The sequence below is a fragment of the Ovis aries genome, chromosome 12 (assembly GCF_016772045.2).
Source record: "Ovis aries strain OAR_USU_Benz2616 breed Rambouillet chromosome 12, ARS-UI_Ramb_v3.0, whole genome shotgun sequence".
NCBI classification, from domain to species: domain Eukaryota; kingdom Metazoa; phylum Chordata; class Mammalia; order Artiodactyla; family Bovidae; genus Ovis; species Ovis aries.
In genome coordinates this window covers 30,349,507-30,376,443 of record NC_056065.1, presented here as the reverse complement: position 1 = coordinate 30,376,443, position 26,937 = coordinate 30,349,507, and the positions used below count along the sequence as shown (strand labels likewise).

General features: G+C 38.6%; 1 protein-coding gene across 4 annotated transcripts in view; it reads right to left on the bottom strand.

Annotated features, from left to right (window-relative positions):
• The window catches only part of SMYD3 (SET and MYND domain containing 3), a 770,036-nt gene that overhangs the window by 497,705 nt on the left and 245,394 nt on the right, over positions 1 to 26,937 (bottom strand). The gene's annotated exons all lie outside the window — the stretch shown is intronic.

Here is a 26,937-nt window from a genome sequence, read left to right as displayed (position 1 = left end):
GAATTTTCTCTAGCCAGACATACATATGGAAATGTATACATACCAAAGTCCTATATCTAATAAACTCATTACTGGGCCCATGCTGTGAAAAAAAAAAGAGAAATAATGGCCATCTCTCCCTCCGATTATGTTTGGTTATCATGAGATCTGTAATTTGTAACAAAGGTTTACTCCAGGGAAGTCAGTGGCCATGAAGCCTGGCTGACCCAGGTCACATGGGAGCCAATCACTGATATGGCATGCAAAAAAGAACAAGCAATTCAAATGATGATAAAACCTGAGAGTTACCAGAAAATGAAATTGGAGAGTGGGAGGTGACAGCCCAGTTACTATGCTTCCCTTACCATTTAGTATCCAAATAAGACGAGTCCAAGATACAGCTTCGTCCATGACAAAACTGGGTGATGGGCTTTTGAGCAAATGTAAGGGACCAATAGTGAAGAGCAATCTGTTCACTATGCAGGTAACAAATGGCTAAACAGTTAGGGAGTGGGAGGGTTTCTGCTTAATAGCCTAAGGGATTTAGGGCCTTCACCTTCTGAAGATCATGTCACCACCACCTGTGCCCAGTATGAATTACATGCCAGTACTGCATTCTCATTTAAGTTAAAGCATCAATATTGATGAGATGTTCTGACCCAAGAGAGAAATGTGATATAAAATCAAAGGAATTTATTTCCCAATAGCTTAAAAAATAAAATAAAATAAGACAATAAATCAGGGTGGGATACTCACTTGAGATGGACTTTGGTTTCTTCCTGATAAAATTACCTTCTTGATGTTGGCACCCAGGGTGTACCAAGCTAACAGTGGTATACCCAAATGAACATGCCAAGAACCAGGCAGTTGCCAACAAAGGTGAAGAGGCCAAGACCAAGACTTCAGTTAGCTAGGAGATGCATGGCTTAAAGGAGCCCCACTGATTTGATAAATAGAAGGTAATGATAACAAGGGCATTTCCAAAACTATATATCTCTAGTACCTAAGCTTCAGCCTAGGTATGATTTCCAGCCCTGTTTAATCAAAGAAACATTTAAATTATAAAGATATTCAAGTATACTTACTACATATAATGTACAAAGGAAAATAGAGAATATTAAGTATATTCTAAAAAATTCATTATTCAAAATAATAAATTAAGAGATGGTTGAGATGAGATGGTTGGATAGCATCACCAATTCAATGGACATGAGTTTGAGCAAAAACTCAGAGACAATAGAAGACAGAGGAGCCTGGCGTGAGGTCCATGGGGTCCCAGAGAGTTGGATGTGATCTATTGACTGAACAATGATGACAATTTTCAAACACACATTCTTTGCATTGAATAAAGATTATTCATGTAAACCATAACCATGAAAACGTGTTTATTATATTGAACTGGACATTGCTCTAGTTATTCAAATGTGATCCTACTGGCTATGTACAATATACACTTTTCTACTGGACAATCCTGAGTCTGAGTAGCTAAGGTTACTGTTATAGTGGAAATAGCAGCAATCCCAAGTAATGAGGTTTCCAAGTGGAGTCACTACAATACGTGGAGTGCTCCATACTATTGCAGACCAAGTATAACTTACAAAAAATGAATCATTTAGACTATATATGTATTTGTTATCATCAAAAAAGTGTTATATTAGTAAATGAATTCTAGAAAATGCAATAAATGGCATGGGGCATTTACAACATGCATTAATAGTAGATCTATGATTTTATTTAATCCCCACAGGAGCCCTATGAAGCTGCTACTTTTAGCAGCCCCATTTTACAGATGCAGAAACTGAGGCATACAGAATATGTCCAAAAGACACATTGTTTCTGCCAAAATTCATGCCCAATTTGATTCCAACATTTTACACTGCTGAATATGATTATAGTATCTCTAGGAAGGGTAAGACATCTAAATTCCAATTATTCTGATAATTAAATGCTTTCATGGAGAAAATAACATTCAGCATATGTCTTGGTAGTTATAGGTGTCAAATACCCAGATTACACATCCAATCACTAAGTGGATTAATAGGCCAAATGCTAAAACAACTTCCTTACTAGGCTGGAAGGTGATAGAGCTGTAAACTCACCTGGCTCCTGATCTGAATTCAGGCTGCTACTCCATTGTGTCAGTTGTGTCGTATGACTTTGCACTGAGTCCGCAGAGGAACCGCAGCGAAAAATTAGCTGCTCAGTAGAACAAATTGCCAGATGCTGGACTCCGGCAGGTAACAGCAGTTCAGAGTGTGCATGAACCTTGGAAGGAAATATCTCGAGCCCCAGACCTCGAACTTTATGTGTTACAAGCACAATGCTAAAATCTCAAGTTTCATTTCTTGTGATTAAATACACAACCTTAGAATGCTTTTTAAAGAAAAAAAAAGCTACAGTAGCATTTTTTATTTTCTAGCTACATGTTACCTATTTTCTTCACAGGGATAAATCAAAGTGGGTTACAATGTTTGCTTTGAAAAATTTTAGTAGCCTCTCCCTCCTAAAAGAATCCAAGTATTCTAGAATCTGGATGGACATTCCCTCGGATGGGGAGCTGCTACGGATAAACGCGACCTCAGAACTTCACTTTGTGTTTGTGAGCAAAGAGAAAATATCCTTTCCTGCCTTCACTCTTGTTCATTACCAAAATTCCTCCTGCCAACCGGCCGAACCCAAAGTTCCAGAAGATTCATTCTCTTGACATTAGGTTTGAGTCTTGATTTAAATAGTTCACAGAAAGTGAGGGTATCTCTTTGGATAATTGTGAAGTACAAGGGCACTGAGTCACTGAGAAAGTGTTTGGGAGTAAAGCATTTTATAAAACTGAAAAATAACCACAAGAAAGTGAGGCTAGGGCCAATAACATAAAAACTGATGATTTAACAATTTTGCCCAGACTGTTCCTGACCACATAATCAAATCATGCCCTCTAACCAATGTAATATACACAGGAAAAGTCTGGATACAAAACAGAAACTGGGCTCTTTGGATTTTGAAAAGATTTCACAAGATTTAAAATCTTCCTGTATCGTCCAAAAGTTGCCCTTCTTTCCAGCTTGAAACTTCTCCAGAGACAATATTTTATTGGAAAGAAATTTTCGCCAAACCAGTATATATAAACTAATTTCTCTAAGTCTGGAAACTAAACTTCCATTCAGATCTAAGTGTCTGCTTTCAGTATCTCACAAAGGCTGCCTCTTCTGCATGGTTTTGCTAATAAAGCTCAGTCTGAGTCATTTGTTCCACCATCAATTTGTTCTTGTTCAGTCTCTAAGTCAGGTCCAACTCTTTGTGACTCATGGACTGCAGCCAGTCAGGATCCTCTATTCCTCCAGTATTTCCCAGAGTTTGCTGAAATTCATGTCTATTGAGTCCCTGATGCTATCTAACCATCTCATCCTCTGCCTCCCACTTCTCCCTTTGCCTTCAATCTTTCCTAGCATCGGGGTCTTTTCCAGTAAGTCAGCTCTTCGCATCAGGTGGCCAAAGTATTGGAGTTTCAGCTTCAGCAACAATCCTTCCAATGAATATTCAGCGTTGATTTCCTTTAGGATTGACTGGTCTGATCTCTCCATGAAGTCCAATGGACTCTCAAGAGTCTTCTCTAGCACCTACTGATCAGTATTTCAAAACTTCTTTTCCTATATCAAAGCTGCTCCTGGGCTTCCTTGTGCTTATATTCTAGTCCTCACCTGACTGCTCTGCAGTCAAGCTCTGAAAGCCTGGTTTGTAGACCCATGTGTTTGGGCAAATCATGTTACTGATCTGGCCTCAACTTCCTCATCTAAAGAAGGAAGAAACCCTCTACTTGCTTCATAGTGTTGCTCTGAGGATCAATTGAAATCATGAACAAGATGTAAAAATTATAAAGTGCAATAAAAACACAGGATAATATCACTGTTGCTATTATTCAACATTCCACACTTTAATTCATGAAAAAGTGCCCACAATGGACCATTATACAGTATAGGTTTGGTTCTTTTTTTTTTTTTCCTCAATAGTCTAGAAAAAATAATCCTGAAAAAAAAAAATTGGTTCTATAAAACTCTTCATTTAAAGTCATATTTGAGAATCATGGTACAATATGATTAAAAGCTTTACCTAAGGCAACATCAAAATACAGCTTCTCTTTCCTCTTTAAAAAAATGTTTGTATGTATGTGTGTGCTGTTGTTGTTGTTGTATATGTGTTTATGTACTTTGAAAACTAGTTTTCCTTATCATTTAATTAAGATAAGGTCACATGAAGCCTACTGCCCTTTCCTTTCATTGCACTATATCTGCTTTGGCAACTGTTTCTTAGATAGGCTGTTCTATGAACTTGAAACTTATTTCCCCCTCAGATAAGTGATCTTGTCCTTTTTATATTAAAACTTTGTCTCATTTCTGCTGAGAGCAGTTGCCCCAGGCAGTCAAATATGTTCCATGTGAACTTGCTTTCAAACTGAGTCACCTGTGGCAATGTGCCTTTATGGAGTCCATTAATAATTTTAAGTGCTTGCAGGGTAAATTTAAACCCATTCCTTTCCATCCTCCTCTTTTTCTTCATTCTCCCATCAACTATTCTTTCCCCTTTTCTTTCTCTTGATACATAACATACCTGCAAAACTGTCTCAAAAAAAACTTGGTATGAAATCAACATTTAAAAAATGTACTTCTCTATACTCATATGATACACCGATTCCATTGATTCTTCAGTCTAATGTGTCTCTACAAATTTGGCAACACTATCTAATCTGTTCTCACCTTGTGTCTACTGTGACTAATTACATTTGAAAATTCTCATTTTCATAGTGCAATACTTACATCTTCAACTCTTTCTCTTTTTTTCAACCATTTATCTTTTTTTTTTTTTTTACTTTACAACTCTTTCTTGAGAAATCTGGTTATCATAGAACATCTATTTAACGAGAAGCAACTAAGCTCAGAACACTATTTTCAGTGACTGCAAAACTGCAGCATGCAAGGCGATTTTTCACAAAAGCTAGGTGTAAAGACAGAACGTTCAGATTTCATAAGAGAATATTTTATTTTGAAAAATAAATCTTCACCAGATCCAATACATAAGTGTACAGAAAACAAGTAAGATGTTATTACACTTATATAGTGCTTTGAATCATCAAAAAAGAGCCCACTGATTACATTAGAAATAGTCAATAGTGCTGTAACACTGACAAAATGGCAGCTTCTGTGTAACTCAATCAGAAATTAGATTACAATTGAGATTTCATTTAAGGTGATTTTCATACATTTAGAATTTTACCAAGCAAAATAGGAAAAAAGGAACTTTGAAAGACTCCTTTAAGGATAACTATGAAACTTGAGAGTGTAAATATAACTGTCCTAGATCAGACTTTAAAAGGTAGCCATCTGACACCAAAAACAAAGGCAGCAAAAATAAAAAACTGAGACTACATTAAGCTAAAAAGCTATTTCACAGCAAAGGAAATCACAAACGAAATGAAAAGGCAACCTACCAAATAGGAGATGATATCTGCAAATCGTGTATCAGATAAGGGGTTAATAGTCAAAATATACAGAGAGCTCAAACAACTTAACAGTAAAACAACAAACCATTAAAAAATAGGCACAGGATTTGAACAGCTATTTTTTTTCCAAAGAAGGTGGAAACAGACAGAGATGGTCAACTAACACATGCAAAGGACTCAGTACCAAAAATGATCAGAGAAATACAAATCAAAGCCACAAAAAGATACTTCACACCCATCAGAATGACCATTCTCAAAAACACAAGAAACAACAAGTGTAGGTGAGAATAAATAAACATACATACATACACATAGACACATATGCTGGGATATTTTTCAGCCATGAAAAAGAAAGAAATCTTGCCATTTGAGACAAAGTTGATTAAGGGCATTATGCTAAGTGAAATCAGACAGAAAATGTTAAATACTTTATGATCTCACTTTTATGTGAAATCTTAAAAAAAAAAACAAGCTCATACATACATAGAACACAGAGGTGGTTACCACAGGCAGAGGACTGGGGGAGGACAAAATGGGTTAAGGGGGGTCAACAGGCACAAACTTCCGGTTATAAAATAAATAAGTCAAGGAGATGCAATGTACAGCATGGTGACTACAGTTAATAACAATGTGCTGCAAATTTGAAAGTTTCGTGGTATTGGAGAAGACTCTTGAGAGTCCCTTGGACTGCAAGGACATCCAACCAGTCCATCCTAAAGGAGATCAGCCCTGGGTGTTCTTTGGAAGGAATTATGCTGAAGCTGAAACTCCAGTACTTTGGCCACCTCATGAGAAGAGTTGACTCATTGGAAAAGACTCTGATGCTGGGAGGGATTGGGGGCAGGAGGAGAAGGGGACGACAGAGGATGAGATGGCTGGATGGCATCACCGACTCGGTGGTCGTAAGTTTGCGTGAACTCAGGGAGTTGGTGATGGACAGGGAGGCCTGGAGTGCTGCAATTCATGGGGTCACAAAGAGTTGGACACAACTGAGCGACTGAACTGAACTGAAGAGAAAAAATCTTAAAAGTTCTCATCATAAAGAAAAATTCTGTAAGGATGCACAGTAACAGATGTTAATTAGACTTCTAGTGGTGACACTTTTGCAATATATTCAAATGCTGAATTGCTGGGGGAGCCTGGTGGGCTGCCATCTATGGGGTCGCACAGAGTCGGACGCAACTGAAGCGACTTAGCAGCAGCAACAGTGTACCTCAGATTCCTATAGTGTTGTATGCCAATTATACCTTGACAAAACCCCAAAAAAATGTTCAATAACAGTTATTAGCTGTAAGAGATCATAAACTAAAAGGAAAACCTGAATTCCAACTACTTTAAGGTCTGCTAAAAATTACATACGACTGACATGTAGTTGTGGAAACTCATTTCAGGTTTTTTTTTTTTTTTTTTTTGGGCTGTGCTGACTCTGTTGCCACATGGACTTTTATCTAGTTGCAGAGAGCAGGGGAGCCTCTCTAGCTGCAGAGAGCAGGGGCTCCTCTCTAGCTGCAGAGAGCAGGGGCGCCTCTCTAGTTGCAGCGAGCAGGGGCGCCTCTCTAGCTGCAGAGAGCAGGGGCGCCTCTCTAGTTGCAGCGAGCAGGGGCGCCTCTCTAGCTGCAGAGAGCAGGGGCTCCTCTCTAGTTGCAGAGAGCAGGGGCTCCTCTCTAGCTGCAGAGAGCAGGGGCGCCTCTCTAGCTGCAGAGAGCAGGGGCTCCTCTCTAGTTGCAGAGAGCAGGGGCTCCTCTGTAGCTGCAGAGAGCAGGGGCACCTCTCTAGCTGCAGAGAGCAGGGGCGCCTCTCTAGCTGCAGAGAGCAGGGGCGCCTCTCTAGTTGCAGAGAGCAGGGGCTCCTCTGTAGTCAAAGTACACAGGCTTCTTACTGCAGTGGCTTCTCCTCTTGCAGAGTCCAGGCTCTAGAGAATGTGGCCTCAGCAGTTGTGGTTCACAGGCTCTAGAGCACAGGCTCAGTTGTGGCAGACGGGCTTAGTTGTTCTACTGCATCGCATGTGGGATCTTCCCAGACCAGGAATCAAACCCACATCTCCTGCATTGGCAGGCGGATTCTTTACCACTGAGCCACTAGGGATGTAATTTCTTAATTCAAAGAAAATCAATAGGTAGATTTGAGTTGGGAGTAGGTAGTCTATTTGAGTTGGAGATGAGGATTGTGTTGCTGGATTTGGAGTTTGGAGATGAGGGAAAGGAACTTCACAGAGGAATAATTTTTCCCTTATGACGTAAAGTAACCTGCTGCTGCTGCTGCTGCTAAGTCACTTCAGTCGTGTCCTGACTTCAAATAGCAGTGTCTTCCTTGAGATATTTGTATGTAAGTTGTAGACATAAGACACCAGTTCGATCCACGGGGCAGGAAAACTTCCTGGAGAAAGAAATGGCAACTCACTCCAGTAATTTTGCCTGGGAAATTCCATGGACAGAGGAGCCTGGCGGGCTACAGTCCATGAGGTCACAGAATCAGACACAACTTAGGAACTAAACAACAAGACATAAGACACCTTCCACAGGATGTTATCATTTTGTGACTGGAGCTCATCTCAAGTGCAAAAATAGCCAGCCTGCATCCCTAACAGGGCCCTTGAAAGTGTGCTATTTCAATTGATTCTGAATGGCTCATCTTCTGGTTCATTCTCTGTTCCCACTTCCCTACCCTACTCTACATATCATATATAAAAATAACAAAAGATAACACACAGTGTTTGCTAAGTGCCATGGACAATTCCAAGTATACTATTAATATATCAGGTAGGAACTGTGATTATATCCATTTTTCAGATAAAGAAGCTGAAGTATAGCGTGATCAGTAACTGGCCCAAGGTCACACATTCAGTGTTATGAACAAACAATACGCATAATTATGTTGACTCGAAAATATAATGAAATAAATTTGCTCTCTGTTAAAGATTGCTTTTTAATTCCATTCCAAATAGCACACTGTATTATTTTAGATTCATTCCCTTTAATTAAAGCAGCTTCCCTTTCACATTCATTCATAGTAAGATTTTACTACCTACATTAAACCCATCACCAGGTGCAAAGCACCCAGTTTTAATGAGGCCTTGGTTACTGTAAGGAATGTAGTGTACAAGGTAGAGGCACCTTTTCATAAATATTTCTTTCACAGAAGAAACAAAGGCATATTTCGAAAAAGAGTATTTGTGGATTTCAGTATAGACTATGTCTGACATAGGTATATTTATACACGACTTATAAACCATATTTAAGTATGCACTAGCAGAACAAAGCCTATTAATCCACAGTAAATAAACATGCACAGTTCTATTACAATACATGGAAGTCATCAAGCAGACAATTTTTTTTCATTGAACACTGAATCACTGTGTCCTGCCAGCAGCGTGGAATAAATTAATGTTTAATATTTAATACTGTATGATGGTAATACTGAACCAAATGTATATTTTAAATTTTATGTTATTTGACATTTCAATTTTAACTCAAAAGTATTTCTGAAAGAGTTGAAAATATGGGCCTGAAAGTAATAGTTTAAATTTAATAAGTGTACCTTGTTTTTGAATGCCACCTTATTGTCGTAGCATTTTATCCTTTAGTGATGATTCAAATCCAATTTCAGAAAAGATGAGGCATTACTAGCATTAAAGACATGACAATCTTCAAATAAAAGACATTCAAAAAATCAAAAAACATACAAAGGTCATCAAATGACCTATGGTATTTAAACAATTGTGTATGAAATGATCAGTTTAGAGATCAGATTTTTTTTTTAATGGTTAAATCTAAAGATAGATAAACACAAAACACATTATGAAAATATGACTTGACCTTAACAAGTGAAAACACTGTGCTTCACACCAGCAATTTTTCTTAAAATAGCAATAAAGACTAAAACAAGTCAGTTTACTATGGTCTAGCAGGAAAAACACATCATTTTCTCTTCCTATTAAGAAAGAAAGGGAAACGTTCTTTAAAATGAGTGGCATTTCATGCAGACAGGCACAAACCATAGCCTGTCACATGTACATCCAATCACAAGGAAAAACACAATGACTCTTTTTATATGAACCACAAAATACGTAGCAGTGAGGGGAATAAAGCTGTTGAAATTTCAATACCTACACATCTCCTTCTGTATCCAAATTTTTATCCAATAATATAATTCTGCTGCGTCCGCTCATTTCTCACATTCTCCTGTTATTACAGAGGACATTTAAATATAAAAATATTTCATGGGTTTAAGAAAATTTAAACCTGTGAACAAGAGAAGAATAATTATGAGCGCAGGAGCAGGGAAATGTGTAGGTGTGTTTGTGTATGTGTGTTTTCTTCTTAGAGTCCAAAATCTCTTTGGATTATTAGTGAAACTCAGACTGAATTTTAAAGCAAATACGTGGGAATGACAGCTAAAGTCCAACTTCATAATGTATAAGAATCCCCTGTTCTAAGCCATGACACACCTTGAGAATAGGGAATTTTTTTTTTTTTTTTTTTTTTTTACTTTTCACTATTTTACCAACAATTACCAACTATCTGATATGTGCCAGACATACTTCTGGGCATGTCCCATATAAGGCATACTCCCATAATTTACCTCATTTAATCTTTTAAAAAATGTTCATATTTCATATAATTTTTAAAGGTAGCTTTTCATTTATGGTCATTACAAAATGTTGGCTATATCCCCCACATTATACAATATATCCTTGGGCCAATTTTACATCCAATAGTTTGTACTTCCTACTCCACTACCCTTATATTGCTCCTTCACTGGTAACCACTAACTGGCTGTTTACTTGTGAATTTGCTTCTGTTTGTCATATTCACTAGTTTGTTGTACTGTTTAGATTCCAAGTAAGTGATATCATACAGCAGTTGTCTTTCTCTGTCCGACTTATATCCTTAGCATTATACCCTCCAAGTCCATCCAGGTTACTGCAAATGGCACACACAAAAAAATTATGGCTGAGTAACATGATACCACCCTTATAGCAGAAAGTGAAGAGGAACTAAAAGCCTCTTGATGAAAGTGAAAGAGGAGAGTGAAAAAGTTGGCTTAAAGCTCAACATTCAGAAAAAGAAGATCATGGCATCCGGTCCCATCACTTCATGGGAAATAGATGGGGAAACAGTGGAAACAGTGTCAGACTTTATTTTTCTGGGCTCCAAAATCATGGCAGATGGTAATTGCAGCAATGAAATTAAAAGACGCTTACTCCTTGGAAGAAAAGTTATGACCAACCTAGATAGCATATTCAAAAGCAGAGACATTACTTTGCCCGCTAACATCCATCTAGTCAAGGCTATGGTTTTTCCTTTGGTCATGTATGGATGTCAGAGTTGGACTGTGAAGAAGGCTGAGTGCCAAAGAATTGATGCTTTTGAACTGTGGTGTTGGAGAAGACTCTTGAGGGTCCCTTGGACTGCAAGGAGATCCAAGCAGTCCATTCTGCAGGAGATCAGCCCTGGGATTTCTTTGGAAGGAATGATGCTAAAGCTGAAACTCCAGTACTTTGGCCACCTCATAAGAAGAGTTGACTCATTGGAAAAGACTTTGATGCTGGGAGGGATTGGGGGCAGGAGGAGAAGGGGACGACTGAGGATGAGATGGCTGGATGGCATCACTGACTCGATGGACATCAATCTGAGTGAACTCCGGGAGTTGGTGATGGACAGGGAGGCCTGGCGTGCTGCGATTCATGGGGTCGCAAAGAGTCGGACACGACTGAGTGACTGAACTGAACTGAACTGAATATTCTATTGTATTGTAAACCACATCTTTATCCACTCATCTGTGGATAGACACTTAGTTTGCTTCTATATCTTGGAAATTGTAAGTAATTCTACTTTGAACTTTGGGGTGCATATACCTTTTTCAATTAGTGTTTTTTTTTTAATATATACCCAGGAGTATAGTTGCTGGGTCATATGGTAGTTCTATCTTTAGATTTTTGAGGAACCTCCATACTGTTTTCCACAGTGGCTGTACCAATGTCCATCACACCGATAGTGTACAAGGGTTCCCTTTTCTCCACATCCTTGCCGACAGGGAGGCCTGGCGTGCTGCGATTCATGGGGTTGCAAAGAGTCGGACACAACTGAGCGACTGAACTGAACTGAACTGAACTGCCAACATTTACTATTTGGTCTTTTTCTTTTCTTTTCCATTACAGCCATTTTGACAGCTGTGAAGTGATATCTCATTGTGACCTTGATTTGCATTTCCCTGATGACCTGGTGATTAGCAATGCTGAGCATCTATTCACGTTCTCTGTTGGCCATTTGCATTTTCTCTTTGGAAAAACATCTATTCAGTTCTTCTCATTTTTTAATCAAATTGTTTTGTTTTTCTGATGTTGAGTTGTATAAATTGTTTATATATGTTGGATATTAATCCCTACTCAGTTATATCATTTACAAATATCTTCTCCCATTCAGTAATATTTCCATTTTGTTGAATAACTCATTTAATCTTGACATAGTTCCTCCGATGGTGATTTTATTACCCTGTATTTCTGACGAAGAAACAAACTAAGAATATTAACTAATTTGCCCATTTTAGATAGAGCACAATTTCAACTCTGGGCCTCATTTCAGTAAATAATTTAATAATTTATTAAAAATAATAATAATTTCTTAGGACTTTCTGTATGTACCAGGCCCTCTGCTTAACTCAGCCACCACCCTACGAGCCCATCTCCGTCTAGCTTCTCCACAGCCCCAGTCCCTGACACCCAGCATGCTACCCAGCCCATATTAGGCTCTTTGTGAAGGTTCACTGAATTATTTGATTAAGTAAGTTCCTTAGCTCTACAAAATAAACATACATAGATATCTGGACCCACAGTGATATTATCTTAAAACACCCTGCCATTCAACCCCAAAATACATATTTTAGAAACAATTTTTAAGAAGAGTAATTATTTCACTGATTATGAGCATCCAGGAAACCCACATCAGATGGCAAATACCTGCCCTTCAAACTTACACAGAGAGGACATGTGGTGCAGGGTGACACATGCCACATGGTACACATTCCTTCAACCCAGTGAACAAATAAACCATCTCACAGCCATCTGACTATTTCAAGTGTGTGATTTGCATACCCAATTCTGTTACCAGCATCACATGGGCATAGTCTTCTTTTTCAAACTACCAGTCAAAATAACTGCCTATAACTTGGTAGTAAAAATGGGAAAAATTACTGATTTCTTTCTGAATTTCTCTATACTCCCTCAACAAATTTTGCCTTTTTATTCTAAAAGGAAAACGCCAATTCCTTTCAAAGGCGAGATCAAACCCAAAGGTTTGTGATAAATCTGAGTATTTAAATTTGAACATTTAAAAAATGTGTCTCAGAAAAAAATTATACTAGCCATTTATTCATGTCTTAAATGAAAAGTATGAGGTTGTAACTGGCTTAGACAATTATATTCCTCCTTGATAGATAGTACATAATTAATTTTTTAATCTCCAAATTACTAATTACTTTGATGTAAGAAGTCTTTATAACCAACAGACAGATATATCAAGCTTTCAATTTCTAAGTCATAGCCAAACAATCATTAGGAACACAAATAAATGCTTTGTTTTATTTTTTAACTTTATAACCTACATACAGGTAATGAAGAAACTCAGGTTAACAACACAATCCTCTGAGGGAGAGACAATCAGATGGAAACTTTTCCTGTTAGAAGTAAAACTCATTGTATCTTAACTAATTGCTCTTGTTTTATTCTGTCACTTGGATATTCACCTCCTTTTGAATTGGCATATAATTATTCTGGAGACAATAATTCAATACAATCATCTTTCCCAGGGCCCATTTTAAGTATCTTTTTGAACAAGCAGTAGAAGACAGCAACAAAGTATAAGCTATCATGGGGCTAAAAACTAACATCATTGCCTATTAAAAATAAATAAATAACTGCCCAGATTTGGCACAGGGACACTAAATAAGCACCACGGATAGGTCTTGACAGCCTGGGAAATATTCAGTGAGTACAGTCAAACAGTAAGTATTCATCTCAGTCACCAGCATGAAGATGAGCAAAACAGACAATAGCTCTGCGAGAAGTTGAGAGAGCAGGCAGGCAGGAAAAATCATTCAACGGGATAATCCTTGAAGACTGGCAGTTGTTCTGAGCTAGTTCAGAAAGAAGATGAAGCAATTAAAAAAGAAATCAAACACCTCCTCTCCAGTATATCTTTCACTTTGCTACCAGATGTGAAGCACAATTCCCATCATGTTCTTCTCCGACGCAAGAAGGTAGCAGCCTAATCTCTGACAATGATTTTCAAACCTTGCTTCCTGAAACTCCAGTTGTTCTGCTGAGCTGCCAGTGTGATAGCAACAGGGAAGAGGGAGCATCCAGGGAGGGTGGAAATCCAGTGTCTCTATCAAAAAGAGTTCAGAAAGGCTGACAAACTTGCCCAAGTAACTCCCATTTCCTCTTTCGAATACACTAGGATTTTCTTGTAAAAATGTGAGAAGAAAATTCTGCTGGTAAATAACAACTGAAAATGGTTGTCTTGTTACAGTGGGTTCCATCTTCTCTGGCTGGTCGCTGGGGACGTCCATAACGAGATGCTACCCCACCTTTCAACCCTGCTTTCTCACAACTTTCTTACCACTCTAGTCACTCCAGGCAACATGACTGGGCTCTACCCTTTCAATGCACACTACCTCTTTAGTCATTAACCCCATCGTCAAGAATGTCTTTTTGCTTGCCTTCAAATGCCTTGTTCCATTCAACAAATTCTAGACAATTTCTGTGGACAAAACGATTTCTTAGCCATGCCCCTACTTTTAAGTAATTTTCGATTTAACGGATAAGAAAATAGACAAAACAATTGACACAATATAAATCTAAGTAAAACTGATGCTACAAAGAAGCTCAAACTCCTACAACTTCTGAGGGAAAATGGGACAAAGCAATTTTTTTCCAGTATAATCAGAAAAGTAAGGATATGTTCACTGGCTCTTGATGGATGTGGATATGGAAAATATAGTGAAGAATAAAATCCCTCCATCATAAACATATAGCACACAAGCAGGTCAAAGCACTGGCTTCCCAGGTGGCTCGGTAGTAAAGAATTCATCTGCCAGTTCAGGGGATGCAGGTTCAATCCCTGGCTCGAGAAGATCCCCTGGAGAAGGAAATAGCAACCCACTCCAGTATTCTTGCCTGAAAAATCTAATGAACCGAGGAGCCTGGCAGACTACAGTCCACGGGGTTGCAAGAGTCAGACACGACTTAATGACTAAACAACAACAACAATATGTCAAAGTATCTAGTATATTCTGGGGAGTATATAACTGGAGTGCACTGTAGTACACTGATCTGGAAAGAAACCGTGGAATAAGTTCATTAAAGGCCTAGAATGCGTCAATAAAAATAACCTCTAATTTGACACAGCATTTTATAGTTCAGAAAATAGTAATTTAAAGAACAAAATATAATAATTTTAAGGAAAAAAATTTATGCTTTCATATAAAGTATTTCCATCAATCATCAGAGCAATCTGACCAAGTTAGCAAGGAAAAAATGATCAACCCTATTTTACAGATGAAAAAATTGAGTTCAGTGAGAACACTGCTATTTACTAAACATTCACTATGTAACAAGCCCTTTGCAAGGTAAATAGCAAACATAATGACCCTCTGAGATAAAGAATGATTATCACTCCAGTCTTACAATTAGGACAATGAGTTCAGAAAGGCTGACAAACTTGCCCAGGGAAATGTGACCACCAGGTGACAGACTGAAGACTGGACGGGACCATGCTCTGCCGTCTTGGGAGGCAGATCTTAGAGACTGCTGAGGAGGGCAGTAGTAAGATCCCACTGTTATTAAAAGGACTCTCAGAGTGTTTGAAAAGATAGGTTAGTGAAAAAAGAAAAAGATTATCATCAAAGTAGTCCAGAAGAGCGGAGAAGGCAATGGCACCCTACTCCAGTACTCTTGCCTGGAAAATCCCACGGACGGAGGAGCCTGGTGGGCTGCAGTCCATGGGATCACTAAGAGTCAGACACGACCAAGCGACTTCACTTTCACTTTTCACTTTCATGCACTGGAGAAGGAAATGGCAACCCACTCCAGTGTTCTTGCCTGGAGAATCCCAGGGACGGCGGAGCCTGGTGGGCTGCTGTCTATGGGGTCACACAGAGTTGGACACAACTGAAGCGACTTAGCAGCAGCAGCAGCAGCAGCCCAGATGAAAAGTCTGGGCCTGAAATACCACTGAAGCAGTTAGGATGGTGCAGCTGATGAATGTAAACATTAGTTGCATAGTAGAAGTGAAGCCAGAGGGTTTGACTGACCCCAGTCAGATACACCATGGTTACCCAAGTCCCATGACCTCCTCTTAAGGAGTTGCATTGATTTATCTTTGTCTAGATGCTCACCCCCATTCTTGTGAATACCACATAGGTAAGCATTTGAAACATTTTATCAAATCTAAAATGCCTGTGATTTTAAGATGCATTTTAAATTATGTAACAGAAACACGCTGTCAATTAATCTACAACATGCCATGGACTTTAAAAAGCACATTGATTTCAGATAAAACAAAATATGAAATGAGATCTGCATCTTAGCATTGATGAAACATGGTAACTTTTCTATATTTGTTCAATACAACTTTCTTCTCATACTTCAACAAGACAATGTATTTCAAAAAATAGTTTTTTTTAATGCAGTGCAGTGCTTTATAACCATTCTGTGGGGACTGCATGTACTGTCTTCATAAACACAGAACACACAGTCTGGACCAAATCCTTCTTAGTCCAAAACGTTTAAGGCCTTCTTAAACTTCTGAGATTTGAAATTTAACTGGCTGTTTCTCTTTACTTGTCAGAGACTCCAATGTAAACAGAGAATGTGAAAGTAAGCACTTACAAGGATGATGATATTCATGGTGATGGTGGTAGTCCTGGGGTGATGAGCCCAAAAATGCTAACTGCTATTTATTCAGTGCTTACGATGTTGCAAACACTCTGCATAGACTTTCTTGCTTAATTCTTGCAATTCTATGATACAGATAGTACCAGTAATCTTACTACTAGAAGAATGTCAGTTTCCAACTGATAATTTTGAAGAAATAAAAACCTAAAGGAGAGGGGTTTTTAAATCAAAAACCATATGAAGAGAAATATGCCTAAAAATTAATCCTGCCAGCTTTTGTTTATCCTGATTTTGTGAAACATTAACTCAACTCCAGTTAATCGTGCTTGCATGGTTCTTTATTGACAATGGATCAGACGGATGTTATTGGTCAGTATATATTTCTTTCTTCTTTTTTTTTTTTAAATTTTTAAAGAATAAACCCTCATTTCACAAATATGAGCCGGCAGAAAGAGACAAGATGACTCTAGAGAGCCTGCAATCCTCATTTTTAAAGAATACATCTTTCAAGGGCGATAGTTCTTGGTATATTCACATGTTCAGCAGGTCTCAATATAAACATGAAACAACAATGAAAAGTCAGCAAATCAGCAGGAGGAATAAACATGTCAGACACAGTATAGCATTCAGTGACCACCACATATCTTAATAAATCAGCTCACTGTCCAGCTTGTATAAGCCTTCTCCCGTGGGGGCATCTTGATAAACCAAAGAAGCAATACTCCCGCAGTGCTTGCTTTTTTAAGTAGGATTATGTGAAAGTACCTCAGAATCACTTCCATCCCCTCACATTGACAATCTTCCAGTTAATGAGAAAATGGATTTTCTTCTCCCAAAGTATTGGGTTTGAGAATCTTCTGCTCTGCATTAACTAATTCTTCACAAATGTTTTTAATACTTAAGGTCCAGATATTTGCTATTTATAAAAACACAGATACAACTGATTCACCTCCTTATTTTAAGCTTGTTCCTCAAGACACCACTAACTTCTCAGCTCTCTCGCATGCTGAAAACCTATTTCAAAAGAGAATCATGCAAACTCCCCAAACAACTGTTCCATGTTAGTCATCCTTAATACTCATCTAATAAATATGGTTTTTTTTGGCTCACCAGTATCAAAGCTTATGATTCCTAAAAAGTTTGGCAATTTTTAAAGGGCAGGGAGAGAACTCTACTGGAAATGCCATGCCTTTCCCTTCACATCCCTTCTTTTTAACATCAGGCAATGTTATATACCTCCTGTCAGGACCAGATCAAATCTCATTTCCAACCTGCCATAACAGAATTAACAGTTCTTCCTTCCATACTTCCAAACTATTTGTTCATACTACTATCAGAGGACTAATAAAATGATTATAGTAAGTTGTTTATATTCCAGATAATGAAGTCTATGAAGACAGAAAACATAATTTATTCATTTTTATATGTCCAAAATGTACCTGATTCAGGGGCAGTTACTAAATAAAATTTTTGAGTAATTTGATCAATGTGACTCAAAATCTTTAGCAGTAATTTTAAGGAACATATTATAACATAGTCGTTGAAACAACGAGAAAGAAAAAATCTCTTTTTAAGTAGTAAAAATTCAAAATGGAGTATGAAGCCAAGTAAAAAATTTAAATTGCAGAAACTAATATTTTTCTTTTCTCATTCATTTCCCATGGTTTCTTAATTCTCTTCCATTAAACATCTTTTAGGGCAATTTATATTTATGAATGGTCAAGGCTGTATATTGTCACCCTGCTTATTTAACTTATATGCAGAGTACATCATGAGAAATGCTGGACTGGAAGAAGCACAAGCTGGAATCAAGATTGCTGGGAGAAATATCAATAACCTCAGATATGCAGATGACACCACCCTTATGGCAGAAAGTGAAGAGGAACTAAACAGCCTCTTGATGAAAGTGAAAGTGGAGAGTGAAAAAGTTGGTTTAAAGCTCAACATTCAGAAAACGAAGATCATGGCATCCAGTCCCGTCACTTCATGGCAAATAGATGAGGAAACAGTGGAACAGTATCAGACTTTATTTTTCTGGGCTCCAAAATCACTGCAGATGGTGACTGCAGCCATGAAATTAAAAGACACTCCTTGGAAGAAAAGTTATGACCAACCTAGATAGCATATTCAAAAGCAGAGACATTACTTTGCCAACAAAGGTCTGTCTAGTCAAGGCTATGGTTTTTCCAGTGGTCATGTATGGATGTGAGAGTTGGACTGTGAAGAAAGCTGAGCGCCGAAGAATTGATACTTTTGAACTGTGGTGTTGGAGAAGACTCTTGAGAGTCCCTTGGACTGCAAGGAGATCCAACCAGTCCATCCTAAAGGAGATCAGCCCTGGGATTTCTTTGGAGGGAATGATGCTAAAGCTGAAACTCCAGTACTCTGGCCACCTCATGTAAAGAGTTGACTTAGTGGAAAAGACTCTGATGCTGGGAGGGATTGGGGGCAGGAGAAGGGGGCGACAGAGGATGAGATGGCTGGATGGCATCACTGACTCAATGGATGTGAGTCTGAGTGAACTCCGGGAGTTTGTGATGGACAGGGAGGCCTGGCATGCTGTGATTCATGGGGTCGCAAAGAGTCGGACACGACTGAGTGACTGAACTGAACTGATATCTAGTTTCATGAACCTGACAAATGTCTTGCCCCAAAGATACATACAGAATATAAACTCAGTACTGAATAATATAAAATTCACTTTGCAACTTTTTGTCAGAATATTTGCCTGCATTTTAAAGATGAAACAGAGCAATATTAAAATATATTTGCATGGCATGAATACAAATCAGCCTAGTGATAGCTGAGTATATGCTTGGCCCAAAGAAAAAGATGGACCACAACTATAAGTACAGCCTAGATAATCTAAAAAGTAATAATCATATCTTAACATATGAACTGAAGTTTTATCAATTGGGAGAATACCTATAAAATGCTCTTCTGAGCCCAATTCTAAAGAGAGAAAAAATATGGTTTATGTTATTTAATTATTCCATGTCCATAGCAAACCTCTAAAATCTAACATGAATAATGCTTTGGGGAAACATTTTCAAATTTTCATTTGAACATACTCAACTTCATATTTCTCAAATACCAGCAAACCATTCTTGGCACATAGAAGCAGAGAGATCTTGTCAAAGATAACGCTTTTAAGCCATCCCTAATTCTCCCCACCATCCAACTAGACATTATGCCCATATATGCTCAGACCACTTTTTCTGCATCTCTCTTACAACCCTTTAGACATCCTCCCTGGAATGCAACCCACAGACAGGGACCACATCTTAGTTATCTGAGCGCAGACATGTATGCTCAACAACACTTGCTGAATGGAAAGTAGGCTTTTAGCCAACCTTAATTTCAGTTCTTCACTTCAATAGACGTCTACTCCCAGACCAGGCTTAGAGTTCTTCCTCATTCTTCTGTGAGTCTCTAAAAAAGAAGGTCCTTTCTTTCCCTATGAGCAGTAAGAGAAGGCAGCCTTGCATAGTCACCATTCCCAGGTGTGGAGTCGTGTAAAATGATACACATTAAGATTTCTCTCCAGATTTCTTTTGGGTTTTGGAAGATCCTGTTTCCCTATTATTTCTTGCATATTTTATCACAGTATCAGTTATCAGCTGGAAATCATATCACTGTTCTTAAAATGATCCAAGCTCTAATTAACATCACCATTGCCTTAATAAATTCATTACTCTGAAGTAGTTGAGAATTTGTAGGCTCTCACTACTAAATTAGCATCAATAAAGACCAACAAGTTTATGTGACCAAACTTAACTAATAAACAAAATCTTCCCTTTATCTATCCCACTAAATGCCAGTAATCCCACTGTACCCTTATCTAGAGCCTACCATTTGAGACCCAGGGTTAGATCCTGAAGTTTCACAGTTTTCTCTGCTCACTGTTTGAATGGTATCATTACTCTTTCCAGATCTGCCACCATACTTAGTAGATCTACTGAAAAATGTAACTATAACCAATATTAATAAATCGATAAATATTGAATTGAATGACCCCTATATTATCACTGGCTTCCCTGGTAGCTCAGACAGTAAAGAATCTCCTGCAATGCAGGAGACCTGGGTTGGGAAGATCCCCTGGAGAAGGACATGGCAACCAATTCTAGTATTCTTGCCTGGAGAATTTCATGGACTGAAAAGCCTGGCAGACTATAGTCCATGAGGTTGCAAAGAATCAGACACAACTGAGCAGCTAACATTTCATTTCTTATTATCACTATAAGAATTAGTTTAATACTGCAATGTTACAATATTGCTTGTTTTGATTTTTTGGCAGCGAGGCATGCGGGATCTTAGCTCTCCAACCTGGGATCAAACCTGCATCTCCTGCCTTGGAAGACGAAGTCTTAACCACTGGACCACCAGGGAAGTCCTAATGTTGTGATGCCGATATATCCTTATTTTCTAGATCAGGAAACTGAGGCTTATAAGTTAAATAGCTGGTGGCAAGTAATGGAGCCAGAATTAGAATCCAGATCTAATTTATAAATTAATAGTCTCTCTCCCATACTGCAGTACGACTCTTGCATTTATTCTGACAAGTATTATTCTTGAATGACCCTAATGGCGTTGGCTTAACACTTCTAGTATGTTATTTGTAAAACGGAATTCTGACACAGCAGACAGCAGGGGAGCGAGGCTGAGACTGGCCCTCTATACTGTCAGAGATGAGCTGTGTTCCCATGGGATGTGACGGTCTCTCAGGCTGCCTGCATCTGTGGTGAGACATTTCATTTCACAGAGTTTATGGGCTAGTCAATAAAATTTGGATGAATTTATACCGGATGGAAGGACTCTCAACCTGAATCAGTGAAAAACCAGAGCTGTAGAATTTTCTTAAAGTTGTGTTGCTTTCAATTATATGCAGTAAGTTAGCAATTTTAAGACAGGAAATAATCATGTGCATTTGGAAAACAGAGTCCACAGCATCCAGCAGTAGTGGCTTAAAGCAGGAGTTTTTGTTGTTGAGTTGATAAATCATGTCTGACTCTTTGCAACCCCAAGACAGTAGCCCGCCAGGCTCCCCTGTCCATGGGATCTCCTAGGCAAGAATACTGGAGTGGTTTGCCATTTTCGTCTTCAGAGAAGTACCAGAATAAAACACTGGACTGAATGTCAGCGTTATGCTCACATCAGTGTTTTTCACTATATGACTCCACTCTTAGAAAAGCCAGTTATTGTAAGATCCCAGATGCGAAACTTAGAATACTGAAACTAAGGGGAGACTACATCACAGGTTTGTAAAATTCAGACAATACTGAAGTAATCAACTGCAGGAATCACAGAAACTGTAAAATAAGTACGTTATTATTTTAAGCCACTAAATTTGTAGCAGTTTGTCACCCACAACAGAGAACTAATCAAGACACAGAGGGAGATACTTCTTATGCGGTTTAAAAGAAAAAAATGTTGCCAGTAAAGCAGGCTTTTCCAGAACACCAGGGCTAGGCAGAGCTGTCTGTCTGTTGTACAGACCACAGAGTCACTTCTTAGTTCAGTGAGTAAGGCCGCCCTGTGTTCCTTCCTGATACCACTCTAGGCTAGCAACTTCAGCCCTAAAGCATGACCAAATGCAGATCACAGACCTCACAACAGTCCTTACAAGCACTGCTGGGAGCATGCAACCCACTGTGCTTTGAGCAGAGCCCTATTCCTTCCTGAAGAGACCCTTCTCCCTTGGCTCTAAGTGGCCCCAGGAGACGTGGCTCACAACAATCCTGTGGGAGCCATTAAAACCAGGAGGGGAGACTGCCGTCACCAGGCCTTACTCACGAGCATGGGCTTCTAGTCTACAACTGAAGGAGGGTACGACACTAAGGCAGGCTCTTGATTTCTACAGTATATTTAACATTCAATTCAAATATGCAGAATAGTGAACACGCCAAAGCAAACACACCGTATGGAGAGAAAAACACAGTATGCTATCATGGAAAAGATACTATAAGAAGTCTGAAGTGGGGATTCCCTGGTGCTCCAGTGGCTAGGAGTCCACCATGCAATGCAAAGGACATAGGTTCAATCCCTGATCAGGGAACTGAGATCCCACAAGCCACAAGGCAACCAAACTCATGTGCTGCAACTGCTGAGACCGCAGGCCACAACTAGGAGAGTCAGTGCACTCCAGCGAAAAGATCTCGCCAGACACAACTGAGACCCAACTCAGTCAAATTAATTAAATTGAATACAATTTTTAATTTTTTTTTAAATAGGAAGAAGGAAGTCTGAAGTGCTCTGCCAGCAGCAGCCCTGCCCTTGGAACATCGCACAGCCACCTATGAGAGGCTTATGACACTCCAGGTATCTTCCAGGTCTAACAGTTCCTACATTCTTCGGTCTTAACCTAAGAATGTTTTAGTTCAACAATTTTAGTAACAAGCACCTACTACCTTAGGAAAAGAAGTGTACTAAGACATCAGGAAAACAACTATTCGATTTGCTAAGAGTACTTATTCTCAGTAACTAAGATTAGCAGGCAAGGCTCTGAGTTTTAGCACACATTGTATTCTCAGCATTTGAGAGTCCAATCTTTCTTTTTTTAATTTTTCTTTTTATATAGATTTATTAATTTTAATTGGAGGTTAATTACTTTACAATATTGTATTGGTTTTGCCATATATTAACATGAATCCGCCACAGGTATACACGTGTTCCCCATCCTGAACCGCCCTCCCTCCTCCCTCCCCGTACCATCCCTCTGGATCGTCCCAGTGCACCAGCCCCAAGCATCCAGTATCCAGTAGAGTCTAGTCTTATTAAATGTCAACCCATACATCAAGGCTGCAAAGACAAAGGCCATTCAAATCCTCTCCTGGTGGTTTAGATGTTAAAGAATCTGCCTGCAATGCAGGAGACCTGGCTTTAATTCCTGGGTTGGGAAGATTCCCTGGAGGAGGAAGGCATGGCAACCCACACCTGTATTCTTGCCTGGAGAATACCCATGGACAGAGGAGCTGGGTGAGCTATAGTTCATGGGGTCTCAAAGACTCGGACGCGACTGAGCGACTGAGAACAGAACAACAAGATAACCTCCAGCTAACAGACAGATAGATATTTGTTACTTCACTTGAAGTTTAGCATTCAGAAGTCATGATTTCATGTACAGTTTCTTATTATGAATACAACTCTGTGAAGTACTGACATTTTATATGCAAGCTGTGAGTAGTGTTGGTTTATTATTATAGCCAGGTAGTCCCAAAACAGGCATAAATTAAAGTATTGTGTTATAAAGCCTACCAAGTAACTAAGATCAAAGGAATACACATGCTATTTCCACGCTTCTTCTGGCATATGTCAACACAAAAGAGCCAGTGAGGAAAATAACTTTAGCTGAAAGTCCTACTCTGCCAGATCAAGAAAAAGAGAGTGAATCCATCTATTTTCCATAGTTTATTTTCTGTCACTAGTAGTCTTTGTCGTCCATTAAAACTGGTTAAATATTCTACCTAATTCTTTGGCAATTCTCTGCTATAGCTTGATATTTTATATTTGGACTATATGTTTCAGTTTCTATTCTCACTCCAGTTTACAGAGAAGTAAAAAGCAGTGTGCTTGCAGTGGAAGCTGGTATTAAACTGACCCCTGCTGGCCTCATCTTTTCTGCATTTGTCAGATGCGACAACACCCAGCTGCATCCTAGAGTTGAAACTGCATTTGATCAGATTCCCATACCAAACACAGGACAGTGGAAAAATATGGCTACTCCTGCAATTGTGAGTAGAAAGATGCTTTCTTCAGTTTGGCTCTTTTATTTGCAAAGACCCAGCAACTAACATCACCCTAGTATTCCATAGCAGTGTTTCCTAGAATCTACCGATTTATTCCACAAATCTATTTATCTAACAAACACTTACATATTTCTGAAAGAACAGAAAAGCAGAGCTACACAGAAATATAGCACCTGCCCTCTGGGTACTCACAAGCGCTTAGCAGTCATTAAAAAGATACATTTGAGAATTAAATTCTAGCATATGATTGGATACCATAAAAGTGAGAAGGAAGCAGGGCTACCTTACCATATACACTGGGCCAGCCTGAATCACGGGTCTGAGTTAACTCAAGATTCTTTACTGAACAAGCCCAGGAAAATGTTATCTCTTTCTTCTTTAGGAACCTACTGTACTTTATGAATAACAATGGATTCCATTTAAAAATTAATGATCTCCTATGCCTGGGACTGTGGCTGGCTGCTTTCCAAACACTATCACATTCACCTTACTTGCAACACTATGAATTAGTTATTTTATGATTAGTTTATGGATAGTGAAAGCTCTGTCATACTATACTACAATGTTTCTGTTTTAAACAGATGTTTCTCCTCTACAAGAAAATTGAGCATCTTCAGCATAGGGGATTATGCTATTGTCATTTCTGTATCCCCAGAACTGAATACATCTCCAGTACCTGGCGTATAGTATGCAACCCAAAAATGTCTGCATAATATATGAGTGGAGACAACACTGAACAAATGTGAATTTTAAATGCATACGATGAGCACAACCTGTGCTTAAGTGTTAAGGAAGCAGTGGAAGAAAAAGTTTTGATTCCTGAATATAGTCACCCATACTCAACTGTGGCAAGAAAAGAAGAAATTCCCAAGACATGAGTTAAACAGAAGGCTATGGAAACACAGCTTAACACTATCTAGCTATAAAAACCAAATAGGAAAAGGACTCGAACATCAGAGGATGATGAAATACATGGGTGCTGGACTTTATTAGAACCTGAAACCTATTAAGAAAAGGGGAAAAGAAAAAAAAAAAAAAGAAGAAAACCACGAAAAGAAGGAATCATGAAAAGAAGAAAGGAAAACATGAAAACAAATACAATGTAGAGATTCAAAAACTACATCAGGTTCCCAAGAAGTTAATGTATTTTTCTTTTCCTACCTCCTCTTACTTTTCAACATCCCTTTTCTTGCCACTTAGGGACAGATGAAGATAAATGAAGTACAGTGGTTAAACTTCTTTGTTTGGATACAAATGATCTTGTGTATCAACATTATTGTTATGTAAGCACTTTTAATACTGCTTCTAGCAGATGAGACTTCTGTTTCAACATATGTTATGGGGAAAACGGAAGAAATGTATTCATGACTAAATTAACTAAACAGTCAACAAAAACTGCCTGGAAAATATTATACATGAATCTGGTTTGTTATGGTTGCTAACAATTTAAGGTAAAACTGAGGGTGAATCTCTTTCCCCAAACAGGAACAAATAAGCCTAGATTCATTGTCAATACTTGCTATGCCATCCTGCTGCTGCTGCTGCTGCTAAGTCGCTTCAGTCGCGTCCGACTCTGTGCAACCCCAGAGACGACAGCCCACCAAGGCTCCCCCGTCCGTGGGATTCTCCAGGCAAGAACACTGGAGTGGGTTGCCATTGCCTTCTCCAGCTATGCCATCCTACCCTACACCAAACCACTACAGTAAAATCATTTCTTAAGAAGAACTGGAATTTAATCCCCTCTTGCTGCACCTTCCCTGGTACAGTAAAACAGACAGAAGAAATAGGGTTTTTCTACTCAACAACAATGCAGAATACAAAGACTATAAAGCAGTGGTCTGGCTTATGGGTCCTGGATTCAGACTGAAGGGCCACAACTGTAATCATGGGCAAGTCCCCTACTTTTCTAAATCAAATATAATAAGATTATCTTTGTAAAACCAAACTATCACATGCAAAGAGCTTAGTATACGACATGGCAGGTAAATGTTCAATAAGCATAGGCTATAACTGTTATTACAACTCCTACATTACTTCCCTCCTAAAGTCTTGCCTTTGATTTTCAACTTGAAGAAAGAGATAGGACCTCAGAATCCTCACTCTGGCTAAGCTGGGTTTTAAATGTGTTAGAGGTTTTAAATGTGTTTTATGTCCATCTCACCCTCCCTCTCCCCTTCTTGTCAATAATCAGCACTTCAGGAAATGCTCCCCTGCTCACATACAACTGAAGTTCCCGTTCACATGTATTTATGATTATGTCTTTTTTTTTTTTTTTTTGGTAACTAGAGGTCTCAAATTAAACAATTTGATCCAAACTGCAATATTCTGCCCCATTGGTCCCTAAATGACACCAGCTTCTGCAAGACCAGAACATAAAATTGCCATACCTATGACATCAAAAGCACAAACAAGCTCATTGGTACATAGAGCCTACAGCACTCACAGAAATCTACAAGGATCCCTACTTGCCATATCTCTAGGGTTTATATCTCCCACTTTTCACACTGTCCAGTCATAAACAAAGACCAGGGGACATTCCAGGTTTCAGACTCCATGACAATTATGATTATACATAACCTCAAATACACCATTCACAACAGTCCAGTTTCTAACAATTGATTAAAAATAACAAAAGGAGGTATTTGCATCAGATTAATGTTAAGCATTTACATTTAGCATATCAATAATTAAATAAAATAGCAAACCAACCAGTAGAAAAATTAAACATAAACTACTCTGGAAGAAAAAGACTGTATGCTATAGTTTCATTACTGACTGTAGAACATTACCAGTTTCATCTCCAACCTAGAAATCTTATTCTATATATG